The following is a 19,522-nucleotide window of genomic DNA, read 5'->3' as shown; positions in this document are numbered from 1 at the left end:
CAAACTTGACTACTGCTTAGAGGTGAACAAATCTGTCAATTATGGTCCCTTTCCATTTCTCAGTTTTCCAATCAATTTTTCTCCCTCTCCAGTCAATTCAGTTCTCCACATTTCCACATGTCCTCATGAAAATTCATCAGCGTTTTAGTGCCCATTCCTCCTAATGTATACATTCACAAAGGCAATTTTGCCCGGTGCATATACTGTTAAAAGCAATTTTCCATAATATAGTGCATTTTTTTCTATGTGTTTAATGAATATGTGCATTTTTATGTACATTTTACCAGACTATTCTGTTTGCCATACTTGACTGGAGTTCTGCACTGCAAAATTCAGTTTTGAAGGATAGCTGTGTTTTGGACTACATGTTGTTTCAAGGAGAATAGTCCAATGAATTTTCATAAGGATTATTATTATTATTATTATTTAAGCAAACTGATGCAGGAATACAGAGAACTGAATAAGACGGGATACATGAAAAACTGAGAGAAACCATTGTTGAGAGATTTGCCTGTCCCTATTCTCTACACATCTGTGGTACATTTCACTGGTGTGCCATTGTTGTAATTATCTTTGGACACGGCAACCAGATTACTCTTTAAGCATATCTTCTTTGGAAGGAAGCTCTGTATCAAACTCGGGTTCTCCCAGCGAATTTGATGGACAGGGTTGCAGATTGATTGACAGACAAAAGAAAAGTCCGTCATTTAACACAGTACCTTATTGTGCCCTCTCAATGTTGCTGAACTACACCTTTTGTCATCCCTGACTATTGACCATGCTGGCTGGGGATTGCGGGAGCTGTTCTCTAGTGATATCTGGAGTGACACAGAGGTCTTCTCCCACAGGGCCGGCTCTACGGCCAGGCTGGGTGGCGCAGGGCACCACGGTGCCAGCCCGCCGGGGGCGCGCCACACAGCTGCTCCCGTCCGCACACCAGCCGCTCCGCCGCACAGCACTAAGCGCTGCACACTAAGCCCGCCCGCCTGTCGCACAGCAGAATCCTCGGTGGCCACGCTGTGCGCTGAGCCCGGCTGCCCGGCCACCGCGCTGGAAAACGGGGCGGCGGGGGGCGGCGGAGGGATCCGTCGCACCACGGCGCCAGGGCGCCAAAGGTGCTTAAGATGGCCCTGCTCTCCCATATTATAAATGGTTACATTGGGGACGGATCTTCAGCAGATTTTCAAATTACCGTATTTTTCGCTCCATAGGACGCACCTGACCATATGGCGCACCTTGTTTTTAGAGGAGGAAAACAAGAAAAAATGTCCTCCCTGGATTGTCCTAGGCATAGCAGCCAACTCCTAGAGGCCTAGGTGCCTTTGCCCCCCCCAAAAAAAATATATTTGAGGAAGCTTCTTTTGCAAAGGGGAAAGGTCCATTTTTTAAAGGATGAGCTCAAAGTTGTGCAGCTTTTTTGCAAATGGGAAAAGCCCCATTTGGGGGGGGGGTCAGCTCAGAGTTGTGCAGCTTTTTTCAAAGGGGGAAAGCTATATTTTTTAAGGATCAGCTCAAAGTTGCTGAGTTTCCTTGCAAAGGGGGGGGGAAATCCTGTTTTATGGGGTTCAACTCACAGTTCTGCAGCTTCTCTAGGAAAGGAAGGAAGGAAGGAAGGAAGCTACCTAGCTAACAGTGCTGTTCTGTACATGTCTACTCAGAAGTAAGTCCCATTGCATTCAATGGGGATTATTTCCTAATAAGTGGCATAGGATGGCGACTTAAAACACAGATTTTGCTCATAAATATTCCCTTCAGGATACATTTTACAAATGTATATGTTTCATTCAAGCACACCCGAGACAAATAACCACTTAGCAGGGATAAGTTTATGGTCCTGGTGGATTTCGGTAGTGATTCCTGCAGAGAAATGCTGCTTGAATTTAGTCCTACAACAATGATACATTAATGTTTTTGATGCATTGCATAGTGTTCAAGTACTTAAAAAAATGCATTTGAGGTTAGATTTCACTTCTTCTTTAGTATCAAATTAAATCCAACTTAATACCTAGCTGTATCATGCAGCTCAGATCTATTTGTACAAGGCTGTGCAGTGTGGAGGTGGTTCAAATGAATGAATAGCTTTCTCATTACTTCACCCTATTCTGCTGTCTCTTTCCCCCCATCCTTTGTAATGTAATGGAGGACAGCTGTGGCAGTGAAGTGAATATTAACTAACCCCAGTGCCTCAGCAGATTGTGATTTTAATCCCCACAAATACCACTAAAATCAAAATTTAATTACACTCGGCGTAGCTCTGTTAATGCCTAAAAATATTTAACAATTAGTGGTGGGCTTAATTAAGGGAGCTGCCTTTCACGAAGCAACCTGAAAAGTCTGTCCTCCTCTCCTGCCTCTCCCCCCCCCCGCCTTTATCTCTCAGACTAATTAGTCTGATGTAAGCTTACAGCACTTCATTTACTGTAACCGAGTCTCGATGCTGAGCCGATCCAGTTTGTGGAGCTTAACTGCGTGTAATGGAAGGGGAAGCTGTAAAAAAGGAAGGTGGTTAACTGAGCACGGCTGCTTAATAAAAGAAAACCTTGAGCGTCAACCTCTAGATATAATCAGAGCCATTTTCCTACACTCCAGTTACAGAGACGAAGAAGGAGTTGCAAGCGGAACAATGGGTTTGTTTATGTTTCCAGTCAGTATCGGATACTAGCAAACGGAGATTGGCTGAGCAATATTTGTTCTTCCTGAAGGCAGAACACGGTGTACCTGAAAATTAATAGGGAACTAAATTACTCTGGAAGGGGCTGAAGGTATTGGGTTTATTGGGGGAGGGAGAAGAACAAAGCTTAATAAATCTAAAGTACCTGCTTCATCAATCATTAATAAATATATGGTTAGAATGAAGAAATTAGCTTTTAAACATACACTTTTTCCTTTCCATATTCACAGACACACTGTGGGCTAGATCTTCAGTAGGTATAAACTTTTATTGTTCTTTTAAATGGAGTTTTAAGTTTCATATAGTTAAAGCTATGGTTTTCCCAGTAGTGATGTATAGAAGTAAGAGCTGAACCATAAAGAAGGCTGAACGTCGAATAATTGATGCTTTTGAAGGATGCTGGAGGAGACTCTTTTGAATTGATGCTGGAGGAGACTCTTGAGAGTCCCATGGACTGCAAGAAGATCAAACCTATCCATTCTGAAGGAAATCAGCCCTGAGTGCTCACTGGAAGGACAGATCCTGAAGCTGAGGCTCCAATACTTTGGCCACCTCATGAGAAGAGAAGACTCCCTGGAAAAGACCCTGATGTTGGGAAAGATTGAGGGCACAAGGAGAAGGGGACGACAGAGGACGAGATGGTTGGACAGTGTTCTCGAAGCTACGAACATGAGTTTGACCAAGGCAGTGGAAGACAGGAGTGCCTGGTGTGCTATGGTCCATGGGGTCACGAAGAGTCGGACACGACTAAATGACTAAACAACAACAACATGTTTCAAATAGAGCTGTGGGGAACCTTTTTCAATCTGAGAACTACAGTCACTTCTGGGGATAGGTTCCAGCTCCTAGGGGTGTTTTTCCCTTCAGTGTTCAAAGGGCGTTTGCCCCCACCCCCTGGTTGCTCACGACATCACATGTGTGGCGTCAGGGCATCGCGTCGGCATAGCTGTCAAGTTTTCCCTTTTCTCGCGAGGAAGCCTATTCAGCATAAGGGAATTTCCCTTTAAAAAAGGGAGAACTTGACAGCTATGCGTCGCCCCCCCCCTCAATCATCTTTAGAAGTTGGTGCCTCTGCTTCTAGGCAACCTTTTGAAGTCCACTTGCCAGTGGTGGGGAGGGCCCCAGGCCACCTCACCCCCCCAGGTGGAACAATGAAGGCAAAATGTGCTTTTTGTACAGTAGGCTAGTTTCTACACAGACTCCCATACCTGTCTCTATCCCCTGTTCAGACATGCAAGTGGTAATATCAGAGTTCAAGGACATAGTCCAACCAGGAGAGAACACTTAGGGTGCAAAGGAGGGTCCATGAGGGCTGTGGCCTGGGGAGAGACCCAATGTTCCAATGGAGAGATCTGGAGGGCCCCAGGCCCGAGATTCCCCAATCCTGAAACAGAGCATATAATGAGCAGACCATAAAGTGTATCCAAAATATAGATAAACTAACTGATGGATATAAATGAGGCTTTTTTCTCTATCCGCCCTCTGTGCTACCTACATCTAGAATCTAACAGAGCATTATACAAATCGATATTTCAGATATCAAATTGTATACCCCACCTTTTCTCCAAGGAACTCAAGGTGGCACATTTTGTCCTCTCCCCGTTTTATTTTCACAATGACCCTGTGAGGTAGGTAAGGCTGAGAGACTGGCGTAAGAATGTACATTAGGTGTCTGGAAACTGGACAAAGACTGCTGGAAACCAAAGCGTGGCTCACCGCTATAAATTCTGGCTCTGCCTACATTTCATGTCCGATCCGTCTTCTTTAACTTTCCACATGCTGGCAGAATCTCACCACTCCAAATGGCTAGCTTGTATTGAGAGCAAAATCAGAACCTGTGGCCTGTCACTCAAGTCGCTGCTTATGCTCCCACAATTGGAATTATTCCAGATAATCAAGTGCAGAATCCCAGAGATTGAATTCCAAACCCTTAGCCACACAGCCAATAAAACCCGTTCCCCGTTGGGGTTGGGAATTCCAGCCTTGTTTGGCTAGGGCACTCCATATTTACACTAGCTTTACGATCCCCACCTATGTAAAGCACCTTCCCTCGCAAGATTTAATGTCTTAGCACCTGCAGTTTTGCAAGGTGGATTCTCAAAAATCCCATACTGCCCTTGTGGCACAAAACAGGTTGAATCCATCACACACATTTTATTTTATTGCCCATTTTATGCAAATAATATATGATAAGTATTTGGCCCCCTTATTGGAGGAGGGGCTTTATCACACTGACTCTTCCAGGGTGTCTTATCTGCTGAACAATTGTAGGAATGACGTTGTGGAGAATGTGGCAAGATTTCTGAGTGATGCTATGAAATCAGGTCACCAAAGGTCCTAAGAGCCATTTTGATACCTCATGTTGTCTGGACAGTTTTATGCTAAAGTATCTCCTGCTATGTTTCCATTAACTATGTTGTGTATCCAACTATGTTGTGTTCTGATCCATGTACTGTGTTAAGTGATGGACTTTTATGCAAATAAAGGAGATTGATTGATTGAAATGTACTACATGGCTGAGTGAGGTTTTGAAAACTGGTCTCCCAGGTCCTAGAGACCTAAACCAATACTCTAACCACTGCAGTGGACTTGCCCACTAGTAAGGGATTTCTGGGAGAAGATTTATAATGAACTGAAGAGAGTGTTGAAAAACACATTCACTAAGAAACCAGAATCCTTTTCTATTTGGTATAGTTGGGAAAGAGATTCCTAAGAAAAATATCAGTTTTTTCATGTATGCCACAACAGCGGCAAGAGTATTATTGGCCAAGAATTGGAAGACTCAGGAATTACCGACAGTGGACGATTGGCAAATGAAGATGATGGAGTATATGGAACTGGCTGAGATGACCGGGAGAATTCGTGACCGGGGAGAAGAAGCGACTGAGGAAGAGTGGAAAGACTTTAAAATCTCCTTTAAAAATATGCTAAAACTGTATATTAATATAACTGTATATTAAGATTAGATTTAGAAGTGTATAGAAACTGTGGGTTTAGGAATTATGTGAATATAAACAGACGCATGAGAGATTTGAAATTGTAATGAATTGGAAATTGCTAAAGATAAAGGAGAAATGAACCGCAGATGGAGGGAACTCGAGGAAGTCCCCTCATATAATGTTAAAAGAAAAGGATTGACTATTTGGATTTTTGTGTTTCTTTTTATTGTTATGTTATTGTGCTTTATTGTATTAGCGTGTTGTTGTTGTTTTTCTTTTTGTGCTGTTTTTTGTTGTAAAACCAACAAAAAATGTTTTTTTAAAAATAAAATACTCTAACCACTGCAACACTACACTAGTTCTTATAATGCTAAATACTATTTGCTATAGTCTTCACTCTCTCTCTCTCTCTCTCTCTCTCTCTCTCTCTCTCTCTCTCTCTCTCTCTCATACACACACACACACATACACACACACACACACATATATATATACACACACACACATATACATATATACATATATATATATATATATCTGTTATTGGGGTGTCAACACTCATATCAGGCTGCTGTTTGTGGCAAGTCCTCAAAAGATCAGGGATAGGGGTTTGGGGAGATGCCTGCATCAGCACTATGGGAGACTTGCCTTCTGACAAGAAGGGGTCATGTTTACAAGGGCAATCCATTCACAAGATCAAACAGCCCAACATTAATATTAGAGAATCTCTGCGCAGATCATTTGTTTAAGCTGGGCATACACACTTCCAAAACGTGTCCCTGGAAATGAAGGTCAAGATTTGTTTTCTCGAATGTCAGGAGGGTGTTAAAAGCACCCAGGACCATTTATTTGAGTCAGCGCAAAGAGCTTTCACCAAAGATTCATCAGAGGTTAACCAGATCCTATGGCAGTGGTTTGATAATGTCACTTGGCCGCTTACCCCTCTCCCCCCCCCCATTCTCGAGTAATGTAAAACAACATAGCTATTTTTATTTGACACATGTGGAAGCAGATGCGTTAGCATTGTTCCAGTACAAAGGCACAGATGTTTTAAAGCCCAAATTTTGTCTTTGCAAGATAACTTCTATGCAAACATGATACTACTAATAGTTTGCTTTCATGCACTTCAGTGTTGGACTGATTAATTTTTGGCTCGTGGCACAATCCTCACTTACCAGGCACTTTTACAAGCAAGAAAGGGATAATTTAAAAGTGTGATGCTAATGAAAGCTTCTCTCGGTAAAGTGAGACAGAAGGATTAAAGATAGATTCTATTTTTTAATGTATTATTGGCATTGACTGTGTCTGGGGGGGGGGGGAACCTGCAGCGAAAGTCAAAAATGGTTGCAAAATGTGAAAACAAACAAAGTTTGTCAGCTTTGAGTTCCCTAATGACAAGGTAGATTGCACACACTAATAAAAGGGGATGCACCAAGAAATCCATACTTGCACATCCCCTTTGGATTTTAAAATTTAATCTAGCCACTCACGTGCTCAACAGATGTAATAACAGGTTTTGATTTGATGACTTTTGCAACACATTAAGAAGCAATTAGGACAGTCTCCAAACCTAGTCAGCAAATTAATAGGTCTAGGAAGTTCAAATTGGATTTGCACTATATTTTCTTGTCATCCTTGTTCTTTGGGAAAGATTAAAAAGAGAGAGAGAGGAAGGATATAGCATAGATTTCAGATCACCTCAAGATAGGTGGGGGAAAGCTAACAGTTATATAAAGGTAATACAATGGAAGTAGCGTTTCTATTCATCAGACACTTTTAGTTTTCTGTTTTCCCGTTCCCCTGTCCCGGGTTAATAATAGCAATAGTCAGTGCTATTTTTCTAGAAAAAGAGATGCCGGAACTCACCATGAATGCCTCCTTTGTTCTCTTATAATGGCAATGGTGCCCACCTGAGAAGTGCCAGAACTGAGTTCCGGTGAGTTCCAGCTCAAAAAAAAGCCCTAGCAATAGTTATACTAATACAGTGGAACCTCGGTTTATGAACACCTCGGTTTGTGAATTTTCGGTTTATGAACGCCGCGGACCCATCTGGAATGGATTAATTCATTTTCCATTACTTTCAATGGGAAAGTTCGCTTCAGTTTATGAACGCTTCAGTTTATGAACAGACTTCCGGAACCAATTACACCCATGCTTCAGTTTATGAACGCTTCAGTTTAAGTACTCCGCGGACTGTCTGGAACAGATCAATCCACTTTCCATTACTTTCAATGGGAAAGTTCGCTTCAGTTTATGAACGCTTCAGTTTATGAACAGACTTCTGGAACCAATTGTGTTCATAAACAGAGGTACCACTGTAATTAAAAAAAATGCATGATTTATGTCATGCCACTGTCCCATGGATCTGGGAGCAGCACACTTGGTTTTCCCTCCATTTTTTCTTCACAACAACCCTATGAGGGAGGTGAGACTGACTGGCCAAGGACACTAGGCACTGTAGCCATTAAACACTACAGCTGAGTGGAGATTTGAGCCTGGCTCTCACCACTTCTAGCTTAAACCTACATCAGGAGGGCTCTCAGCTTTCAAAATGTCCATTTAGCAGTATCATTCATTTATTTTGTGGAAAGGCTGATGGCATGTTACAATTGGCACAACGGTTTCTGCTCTTTTCTGTTGTCAGAGAGGACAATTGTTATTGTGTGTAGGCTCTGCATTGGCACTAAGGATGAAGTCCGAAGCCATTACCCCGGGAGTCCAAAGTTATTTCCCTGGGAGCAAGCCCACTTTTGAGTAGGCACATACAGCATTGCACTGTCAAGGCAACCTTAATAGAAGGAATAGGTGATACAAATGTTCTGCTCTTCACCGATGGTCGACAAGTTCTGTGTGAAAAGGCTGGAAATGTGTTGACACACTTATATTGGCAGTAAAAATCCAGGGCAGAGATTGAGAACCTAAGGTCCCAGGCAGTGCTATTCTTCTAGAAAAAGAGATGCCAGAACTCACCACAAACACCTCCCCTGTTCTCTTATAAGGGCAATACTCTGTCCCAGCTCCTGCCAACCTAGAAGTTTGAAAGCACGCCAGTGCAAGTAGATAAATAGGTACCGCTGTGGTGGGAAGGTAAAAGGCATTTCCGTGCGCTCTGGTTTCCGTCATGGTGTCCCGTTGCACCAGAAGCAGATTAGTCATGCTGGCCACATGGCCCGGAAAGCTGTGGACAAACACCGGCTCCCTCGGCCTGAAAGGGAGATGAGCGCCACAACCCCATAGTCACCTTTGACTGGACATAACCGTCCAGGGGGTCCTTTACCTTTTACCTAATGGCAATGGAGACTCTTGAGAGTCTCATGGACTGCAAGAAGATCAAACCTATCCATTCTTAAGGAAATCAGCCCTGAGTGCTCACTGGAAGGACAGATCCTGAAGCTGAGGCTCCAATACTTTGGCCACCTCATGAGAAGAGAAGAATCCTTGGAAAAGACCTTGATGTTGGGAAAGATGGAGGGCACTAGGAGAAGGGGACGACAGAGGACGAGATGGTTGGACGGTGTTCTCAAAGCTACGAACATGAGTTTGACCAAACTGCGGGAGGCAGTGGAAGACAGGAGTGCCTGGCATGCTATGGTCCATGGGGTCACGAAGAGTCGGACACGACTAAACGACTAAACAACAACAACAACAACAACAATGGAGCCCACCTGAGAGGTGCTGCAACTGAGTTCCAGTGAGTTCTGGCTGGAGAAAAGCCTTGGTCCCAAGGCCAAAAACAGCCCACCAGGCCTTTCTCTGTTCCTCTTGATGGACTCTTTCCACACACACCCTCCAAAAGCCACACATACCCCTCAAGGAGAAGTGCTGTATAACCGGCAAATGCCCTAAGCTGTGTGCAAGGCGGTCAAAGGTCTGAGTAGATGCCCCATGTTGCATCAACTCTATCTACTGCCGTTCTTAGGGTCATATCCCATTCTGCTCCGGAGACTCACCACCCCTCAGAAAGCAGCTTTTAGGGAAGGGGAGGCACAGGAGGCTGCAGTGGCTGCAGGGAATAAGTGAAACTCACGCTTTCCATTAGGCTTCCCAAGCACCCCTTGGATGAAACCCATAGTCCACCCTGTTTCCTCACGGGTAACCATTTTCAGGCTACATAGTGGGGGTGGACGGGGACAGAGGCAAACGTTTGTGTGTGGACAGAGACAGTAAGCTACACTCGAGCCATGAAAAAGCCAGAGATTTATATGCACACATCATTCCTCCACCCAGGCAAGTGGCAGGCAGCTTCAAGGGCATGTTGCAGCCAGGCAAAAGCACTTGCGGAAAGTGTCGAACAGGACAGTGAGGCCTGGGGAGAGGTGGTGTGGCCCGTAAAAGGGGCTCCACCCGCAGGGAGTCCAGAGGGATGGAGAAAGAGACCACATCCGGACCTCAGACCTGAAATTCTCCAACCCTGGTCTAGATAGCATGGGCGGGGTCTTTTAAGGAATACATAGATTATCTTTTTGCCTTTGATATTGGCGTTCACACCATATACAGGGTGGGTGTGAATTTGCCACACCCCTCCTCCCCTAGAAGAAGAGGAGAGGTGGTATCTCCCTAGGGTAGGACATTATGGCCTGAGGGCAATTTCGTCCAATGGGAAGACACGGTGACAGGCTATATAAGCCTTCTCTGCCCCGCTCTTTCCCCTCTTTTTCCACCTGGAAATAATTTGATTTGGCTATATTGGTTGAATCTGACTAGGTCGTTTGTTTTGCAGATCCTCAAGTTGTTATATTTAATAAATAAAACCCATTTGTCCACATTTGGTTTTCTTGACTCTTCTTCCTGGTGTGCTGGCAATGCAGTAGCCTTCACAAAGTTCTCATCAGAAGTTAAAGCCACATGCTGCCAGCCCAAAATCTTACCATACATTTTATTCATTTTTTATTCCACATCCTATGTATTTGGGTGTGTGGACTTTTGAATGATTGTGTGTTTTAAATTAAATGCAGTTTCCCACTGATTTCCAAAAGCTCCCTATGCCTGGAATCCCATTATTCCTAATTAAAGAGCCGTTTCAATTTCTTGCCAGTGTATAACTTCCATTAATGGTAATGGGAATTATCCATGTGCAGTGATCTGAGAACAGGCTCCTAAGGTATTGTGTAAATATTTTACAGCTGGTTGGGTCTTGCCGTCTAACTGAGCAACATGATATTCTCTCAGACACCAGTGTGTGAAGCTTCAGTTGTACAATTGGGCCTGTGCACACTGGTCTGACTCCTTCGTGACTAGGAACAAAACACTCCACTCGGCTTTATCAAGCAAATCAGAGACAAGAAGGGGGAATCTTGTTCCGTAGCGAGGTTTACACTGGGTCATGGACCGTTTGCATATGCTGGGCGAATCCCAGTGGTAAATATAGTACACTAACCGCATGGCCTCAACTCACCAACATCTTAAAACATTACATTCTGGATTGTAAGAGGAACCCATTGTGAATAAATGTTATTAGGATTTATAAAGAGAAATGCAAATATCAAATATATATTTTTCTTTTGTCCAAAACTAAAACATTGATCTAAATACAGTAAGAACATAGAAAAAGAGAGAGAAGAAAATAAAATGGAGGAAAGGAAGAAAGCAGGAAATATAGAAAGAGAGAGAGAAAATAAAGAAGAAGAAATAGACAAGAGATTAAAAGAGAGAGGGAGGAAAAGTAAGTTATGAAGTTAAAGAACTTCCGATTCTTTGTCTGACTGCTGTATATGAACAATATTCACTTAAACCACTCCAATATAAGACCCCACAAAAGCCACAACGAGAGGAATCCAGATCTCTGCAAAACTGACCTTTGGTCTTCCTCATGATCTGAACCTTAGCAGGCATATGAAACGTGGAAATATAGAAATAAGCTATGCATATTTAATTCCAGGCAATTAAATGGTTTGCATTTGACGGATGTTTTGTGGAACTGTTTCTTCCGCAACCTCTTATTGCAGTTAAAGCTTCTCACTGTCTGGTCTCCTGAGAACAAGAAATGCTTACTTTTGCCTTTTCGTGCTTTTGAACATTGTCCTAACTTTATGCCTTAACTCCTCATTTAACAAAGGCTGTGCCTCTGAATTAGAAAATACTTTGAAGTGGTGGTGGTGGTGGGGAACCACCTGGACCAGCATGCAGTGTCAACCAAATAATGCATGTTTGCGCAAAGCTTACATGTTTGCTTTTGGGTGGAAGAATCACCTAGCTAGCCAACAGAAGACAGCAGCACCTACATACAGTTATTAAATCTTTTCTTAGCTGGGAAATTAGTGTCAAATTGCATAAGCCTATAAACTATGTCGGTGCGAGACAGTCTCATTAATTTGATGGCTGAAGGTAGGCTTCTCAAACAGCAGGTTTCTTATCCCCTGGCTTCCCCCCCCCTCTTCTTTTTTTTTAATCAGCTAAAATAATGAGCTGGGGGTTGAGTTGCTTAACCAGGCCAAGAGAAGAAGAAAGCCGAATCGTCTTAAAGCACCAATCCTGGATTTAATAGTCTACAACAAAACACTAAGCAGGTCAGTGTCATGGTTCAGCAATTCCTAAAAGCCCTGTCTGTTTCTCAACAGCTTATCAGCGGTCAGTATAGAAGAGTTCCCAATGAGGGCTGATTTACAGCACTGGAGGGGGAGGGGGGCTTGCAGTGGAAATGAAGGGCGAGGATCGGAGTGTGCTGTCCGTTACACACACACACACACACACACACACACACACACACAAAATCCAAACGAAAAAACAAAACCCTAAAATCTCAGAAAACGATTCTCCTCTTGTGATAGAGATATCTTGCAGTTCGCATTGACATAAACAGGTCACAGCGCCTAGGAACAGACGACTCAGCAGCATCCTGGTTTTTTTTTTTTTCTGGGTCAGTGTCTGGCTTTATCTTGTTAAGCCAACTAATTGAACACAAAACCATATGATACCAAATGAGGCAAGTGCATTAAATGAGACAAGATGGGGGAGGGTACCGTGGCGCTGGTTTCCTTTGAGTGGCATTCGGGGAGATTACATTTCCTTCAAATGTGCTCAGCGTAACGTGGCCATATCTATGCTTATGCAGTAGCGATGCACAAGCAGGCATTCTGTTTTTCCTGTGTTGAGGGGATGAGAAGAAATAAAGGCATTGTAGAATGGTAAACGATTGCTCCAGCCCCAAACTCGGCATGTGCCCTAACACGCCCGCAAAGCTCTTGGGCAAATAGCTGACCCATCCATTTCAATGGAGACAGAACTGCTTATTCAATAGAATACCCATTCAGCACTTCTGCCGCTGAAATTAAATGCAGAGATTACGGCAAATTATTTTATTTGATAAGGACTTTAACACCATGCTTCCCCCTCCCTCCCCACTCATTAGTTTCTTGAACACTCACTCAGAAATTTTTCTGTGCCATTTGTAGGGTTGCCACATGGTGAACCCAACGCCATTTGGACTCAATAAAAGTACTATTTTATTCGCAGTGTTAGGGCTTATTCACACTTAACCTTTTCCCACACTCTTTCCATGCAGAAAGTGTCTGTATCTGAGCAGTTCCCCCTGAATGCCTTGCCCCACGAAAAACCCACTCTTTAAAGCTGGATTGGAGCAAACGTCAGTTCAGGTTTTCTGGGGATTACTGTTTGCTCTGATTGCGCTTTAAAGAGCAGGTTTTCATGGGGAATGCTCTGGGGCAAAAAAAGGGCACAGTGGAAAGACTGGAGGAAAGGCAAGCTCTTACTCTAAAAGACCTTCCTACCTCAGTTTGATGTATTTGATTGTCTGTGAGCTCCAGGTGGGGTGTCCAGTTAGACTATATGTTTACGCCAGAAGATCCTGGAAAGCTCAGTTGGTCAGAGTGTGCTGCTGCTACCAAGATTGCAGGTTCAAATCCCTATTTGTGGCAGCTGCATATTCCTGCATCCTGCATTGAAGGGGGCTGGACTTAGATGATCCTCAAGGTCCCTTCCAACGCTACGACTCTATGTACTCCTACATTTATTTTAACACAGTACAGTATTGGGTTAAGGCTTTTCAATGGCCTGTTTTCCATTTCCTTGCCCTTTGGACCATCATGGTTGAATTAGAAATCTGCATTAGATCCAGACATACCTTTCTGCAACTGGAAAGGCTCCTTCTCCTTTTGTAAGGGGCTCCAATCTAGTAGAAGCTCTTTCTGGAGCACCACCTTCCATACTCTTCCAGAGGACCCTCCAAAGCAGCTTTACATGGGGGCAGGAGAGAAACAACAACAACAACAACAACAACATATTTATAACTCGCCCATCTGCCTGGGTTTCCCCAGGCAGTCTGGGTGGCTTCCAGCAGAATATTAATAATAACAACAAAAACAATCTTTATTACGGTCCATAGACCCATCAATTCGTTACAAAGCGATACCCAATAAGGACATCCTGCTTTCAGGTTTCAGAAGCATTTTGTTCAAACTTAGAGTTGGGATCATTGATTCTTGCAACCACTGATAGAAACTTCGCCACTGAGAATGTTTGTTCTAGCCTTCCAATAGGAACTTGACCGGCCTTCCAATAGGAACTTGATATAATACTCTTCCGATTTTCCTGGGATCAGGGCCAGCAAGGGTGAAATCAATTCAGCCCTAGCTTGCTTGAACTTCACACAGTGCCGCATATGTTTTATAGAGTCTGTGTCTTGGGCACACGAGCACAGTCTTTCCTGGTAGGGGACTCCTCTCATCCTACCCTCCAGCACTGCAGAGGGGAAAACATTCAATCTGGCTTTTGTGAATAACCTTCGTTAGTTTGGTACAGTCAGGTTTTTAATGTAAGCTGTTAACTTAAAGACATGCCCATATTGTACTCCTACTGCTCCTACTACTCACTGTGTGTATTATCCCAAAGTCTTTGCTTTAAGGTCTTTAGGGCACCTTCATAGCCCAGGTTGGGTGGGTGACAATAGCAGTGGCTTTTCTAGCCATGGTTTTCTGCCAATTGCTGACATATTCCTCATTGGTCAGGTGTTTATATAATCCCACCCCAAGTCCAAATACTGCAATCTTAAACCAATGTTTTAGTGCAGCCCACCATGCTTTTGTTGAAATTGGGCATTCACCCACTTCTAGTAGGAGTATGGAATTTCGGACACAATTGGGCACCTGAAGCAAGGATCGTAAAAGTTTTGCTTGAAAGCCCTCCAGCTTAGGCAGGTACCCATTATACCAGACAATTGCAGCATACAGGATCTGGGGGGGGGCGGTTTTTTGCATTGAATACTCTTAAGGCTGCGGGTACATGCTTGCCATATTAATAATAGTAATAAAGGGATAAAACATCAAACATTAAAAACTTCCCTAAACAGGGCTGCCTTCAGATGTCTTCTAAAAGTCCGGTACAGTGGTACCTCGGGTTAAGTACTTAATTGGTTCCAGGATGCCATTTGCACCCCGAAAAGTACTTAATCCGAGCGACGATAGTGCACATGCGTGAAGCGACGATAGAGCGCTTCTGCGCATGTGCGCGAGGCAGAACCCAGAAGTAAACACTTCGGGGTCCACGGAGTACTTAAACTGAAAGTACTCAAACCGAAGCATACTTAAACCGAGGTATGACTGGAGTTACTTATTTCCTTGACATCTGATGGGAGGGCGGGTGCCACTACCGAGAAGGCCCTCTGCCTGGTTCCCTGTAACCTCACTTCTCACAGTGAGGGAACCGCCATAAGGCCCTCGGAGCTGGAACTCAGTGTCCGGGCAGAACGATGGGGGGTGGAGAAAGCAGGGCCGTCTTAAGCGCCCCTCGCGCTGTGGTGCGCCGGATCTCTCTGGCGCCCTCCCACCCCATTTCCCAGCGTGGTGGGCGCTGCGTGCTGCGCGGCGGGCGGGCGGGCAGGCACAGCGCGATTTCTCCGGCGCCCTCCCGCCCCGTTTCCCAGCGCGGTGGGCGGGTGGGCGCAGCGTGCAGCTGCGCGGCGGACCGGCCAGCCAGCGGGCAGGCGGAGCTTGCGGCGCCCTCCTGGCAGGCCGGCGCCATGGTGCCCTGCGCCACCCAGCCTATACGTAGGGCCGGCCCTGGGAGAAAGGAAAATTGCCCCCAGAAGAGCCTGGCCCAAGAAAATTCTGCTCCCACAAGCCTGGATCCAATCCTGCATGTTTTTAAGAACAACAACAACAACAAAGCACCATTATTTGATTTTTCTGCTTTGTTTTAAACAAACAAACAAACAAACAAACAAACAAACAAATGCTGCTCTGACAATAATGTAACATATCTTGATTTCCCTTTATTGCACTTTAAGTGGCCAGTGATGCATTTAAGAAATGTTAGACTCTGGGCTTACAGTGGGTGTGGGGCTTTTTCAGTGATGATGGGTTTCGAAAGGCAGCCAGTCAACCCAATTGCACTTGGAAGACCTCTTGCTCACAAGGGCTGAGTGGGGCCCTTGACTTCTGCCCCAAAGTCCTGGCCTGACATCACCACTGCATTTGCTGAGATCACAGAGCTATATTTAACACAATTATGCCGGACGTACCTTTGGATAAACCAGGACAACATTCCGGCGAAAACCCTCAAGTAAGCGAAAACATGCCAGGGGTATGATTTTAAACGGCCATTGAACAAGCTAGAGGTCCACACTAGATCCCATCAAAGTGAATTATATATAATCATACTTGCATTTTCCTAGTGCGATTAAATTTGCCTTAAACACACACACACACACACACACACACACACACACACACACACACACACTTAAGTTGTGATAAAAATAACCCAGTCCAGGTCTGTGTCGATTCTTTTCAGTCTCTGCACATTTGCTATTAGCATAAGAAATGCTGCTTATAGCAGAGCCAGCCGTGCTTGAAATTTCTGAATTAATGGATTTGATTTCCTCTTGAGACAAACCACCAGCCTTGCAGTAATGGAAATAGATATAGTTGGTAAAACAAATAAAAGGCTGGCATGCCGATGAGATGAGTTTTGGTTTAAAATAGTAATGTCGTAATTGAAGGGAACAATTACAGGGTTGCTGCTGGGCACAAAAGGAGTGGCGCGTCAATGAAGTAATGTTGTTGTTAAGTGTGCAGTCATTTCACAAAAGTGCAAAACCGCAGATGTACTTCTCTGTATTAAAGAAAAACAAACAAAAACAAAACAAAAAACCCAGAAGGGGTGGAATTTGGGATTTCCATTTAGGCTGCCCGACAACGCTTCCTTAATTTTTAATTTAAGGACTATTCATTTTGACCTTTGGAAACCTTTCTTCTTGTAGACAAAAATAGCTTTTCTTTCCTTTAAAAAAAAATACTGCTTGGATCTTTGTAAAGCAGGATCCCTGGATGACTCACAATGGCAACTATGCTAGCCTAGCTCATCAGTTGTAGCATTTCATAAATGTAAGGCCCCATAAAAAGAGAAACATAACAGTTGTCAATATTCTCTTTTCTTTCTTTCTTTTGAAATTTTTTTATTTGGTTTTACAAGTATAAAATGATAACAATACCTATCCATATTTAGAGATCCTTCCAAATCTCTCGACTTCCTACCTTCCTCTCCATGGGTCCTATTGTCAACATTTTCAACTGCATACTATTCAGCAATCCATATTTTATGTCACTCCATTTTGTCCATCATATTTGCTATTGCAATCCTGCTAATGTTTCCATCTGCTTACAGTGGTCTCCCAGGTAAGTTATAAATTTTTCCCATTCTTTATTATTTTTGATCTTCTTGGTTCCTGAACTTTCCGATCACTTTTGCCATTTCGGCATAGTCCAGCAACTTAGTTTGCCATTCTTCTCGGGTAGGGACTTTGTCTCAGGGCTAGTAACATCCGTGCAGCTGTCGTCACATACATAAAAAGTATTTTCTGCTCCTTTGGAATGTTGGTACCTACAATACCCTGCCTATCTGGTGGGTTTCCTCAGCCACTCTGGGTGGCTCCCAACAGAATATTAAAAACGTGATAAAACATCAGACATTAAAAACTTCCTTTATTTCCTTGACATCTGATGGGAGGGCATTCCACAGGGCAGGCGCCACTACCGAGAAGGTCCTCTGCCTGGTTCCCTGTAACCTCACTTCTCGCAGTGAGGGAACCGCCAGAAGGCCCTCAGAGCGGGACCTCAGTGTCTGGGCTGAACAATGGGGGCGGAGACGCTCCTTGAGGTATACTGGAGCTTGTGGCTCAAAGAGTGCTGTTGAAAAGACCCACATTCAAATCCTTGGTCATCTATGAAGAACAGTTGCTGAGAATCACAGGTGGGGAAGGACATTGCTGCTCTCAGGTTCTTCTTGTGAGCTTCTTGAGGGCATCTGGATGGCCACATTGTGAGAACAGAGTTGCGCTAGACGGGCCTTTGGCCTGATCCAGCAGGCTCTTCTTAGATTCTTATGTACTGTGCTAGTCAATACCTGTAGGAACGACAGCAGACACCACATGGCACATTTATTGTTCGCATATCAAGCAGGAACAGTTGGAACCTAAACATCATGTATGGTTGGATGGCGGTGTGGTTGGGTGGCGCTGTGGGTTAACCCACAGAGCCTAGGGCCTGCCGATCAGAAGGTCGGCGGTTCGAATCCCCATGACCTCCCGTTGCTCGGTCCCCGCTCCTGCCAACCTAGCAGTTCGAAAGCATGTCAAAGTGCAAGTAGATAAATAGGTACCGCTACAGCGGGAAGGTAAACGGCGTTTCCGTGTGCTGCTCTGGTTCATCAGAAACGGCTTTGTCATGCTGGCCACATGACCTGGAAGCTGTACACCTGCTCCCTCGGCCAATAACGCGAGATGAGTGCCGCAACCCCAGAGTCGGTCATGACTGGACCTAATCGTCAGTGGTCCCTTTACCTTTATGGTTAGGGAAAGCTGAAGTCTTCCCCTTGCTTTTGTCCTCAAACTTCTTCATACCAGAACTGAACCAGGTTTGGGCATGAGCTAGGTTGGTGGAAAACACCATGGACAAATGAACCATTGGTTTGTAAGTACTGTAATGGGATAGAAACCCATTCTCTGCACTTGATGTCCACACACTGTGGATAGACACATGGACTTATGAAACTTGGCTGCCACAATCTGGCCCTCAGCCTAACCTATTTCACAGGTAAGCTAAGTGATAGCAATGATAAAGCATGGGAAAGATATGTTTACCATTATTAATATTATTATTTTCAATATTGCTGTTATTTATTAATACATTGTGTGTGTGGTGTGTGTGTGTGTGTGTGTGTGTGTGTGTGTGTGAACGGCAGATGATTCCCACTCTATTAATGGTTTTGCATACATTTCCTAGAAGCACGAGGCAAGACTACATAGTATAAAGCAATGTGTATACAAAGGCTGTTTTATAGTGCTCTCGCTGAGATTTTACTACTTTCTTCACACTGTCATACTTACATAAATATACCAGCGTAGAACTGGGTAGGTTGCTGAATCTTCAAGCATTTCAGATGCTCGAGTACAAAAAAATTGGTTGTGTCTAGATTAACCTTCCCTTTCATGGATCACTGCCTTGTCGTGGCGAAGGGGCTTGAATAACTGAGAGAAGCTATTAGCTATGCCGTGCTGGGCCACCCAAGATGGACAGGTCCTAGTGGAGAGTTTTGACTAAACGTGATCCACCTGGAGCAGGAACTGGCAAGCCACTCCAGTATCCCTGCCAAGAAAACTCCATGGACAAAGACAACAGGCAGTTGCGGATATGCCTGGAAGCGAAAGGAAAGTCCAATGCTGTAAAGAAAAATATTGCATAGGATCCTGGAATGTAAGAACCATGAACCTTGGTAAGCTGGATGTGGTCCATGGGGTCACGAAGAGTCGGACATGACTAAATGACTAAACAACAACAACAAGATTAACCTTGTGAAGAATATAGAGAACCCATAAAATTGACAGATCAGGAAAAAGTATAAGGAAAAGAAATTAATGAATGACAGATGCTATTTCGAATAAGATAGCTAAGAACTGTGC

The sequence above is a fragment of the Zootoca vivipara genome, chromosome 11 (assembly GCF_963506605.1).
Source record: "Zootoca vivipara chromosome 11, rZooViv1.1, whole genome shotgun sequence".
NCBI classification, from domain to species: domain Eukaryota; kingdom Metazoa; phylum Chordata; class Lepidosauria; order Squamata; family Lacertidae; genus Zootoca; species Zootoca vivipara.
This window is presented reverse-complemented; position numbering follows the sequence as displayed.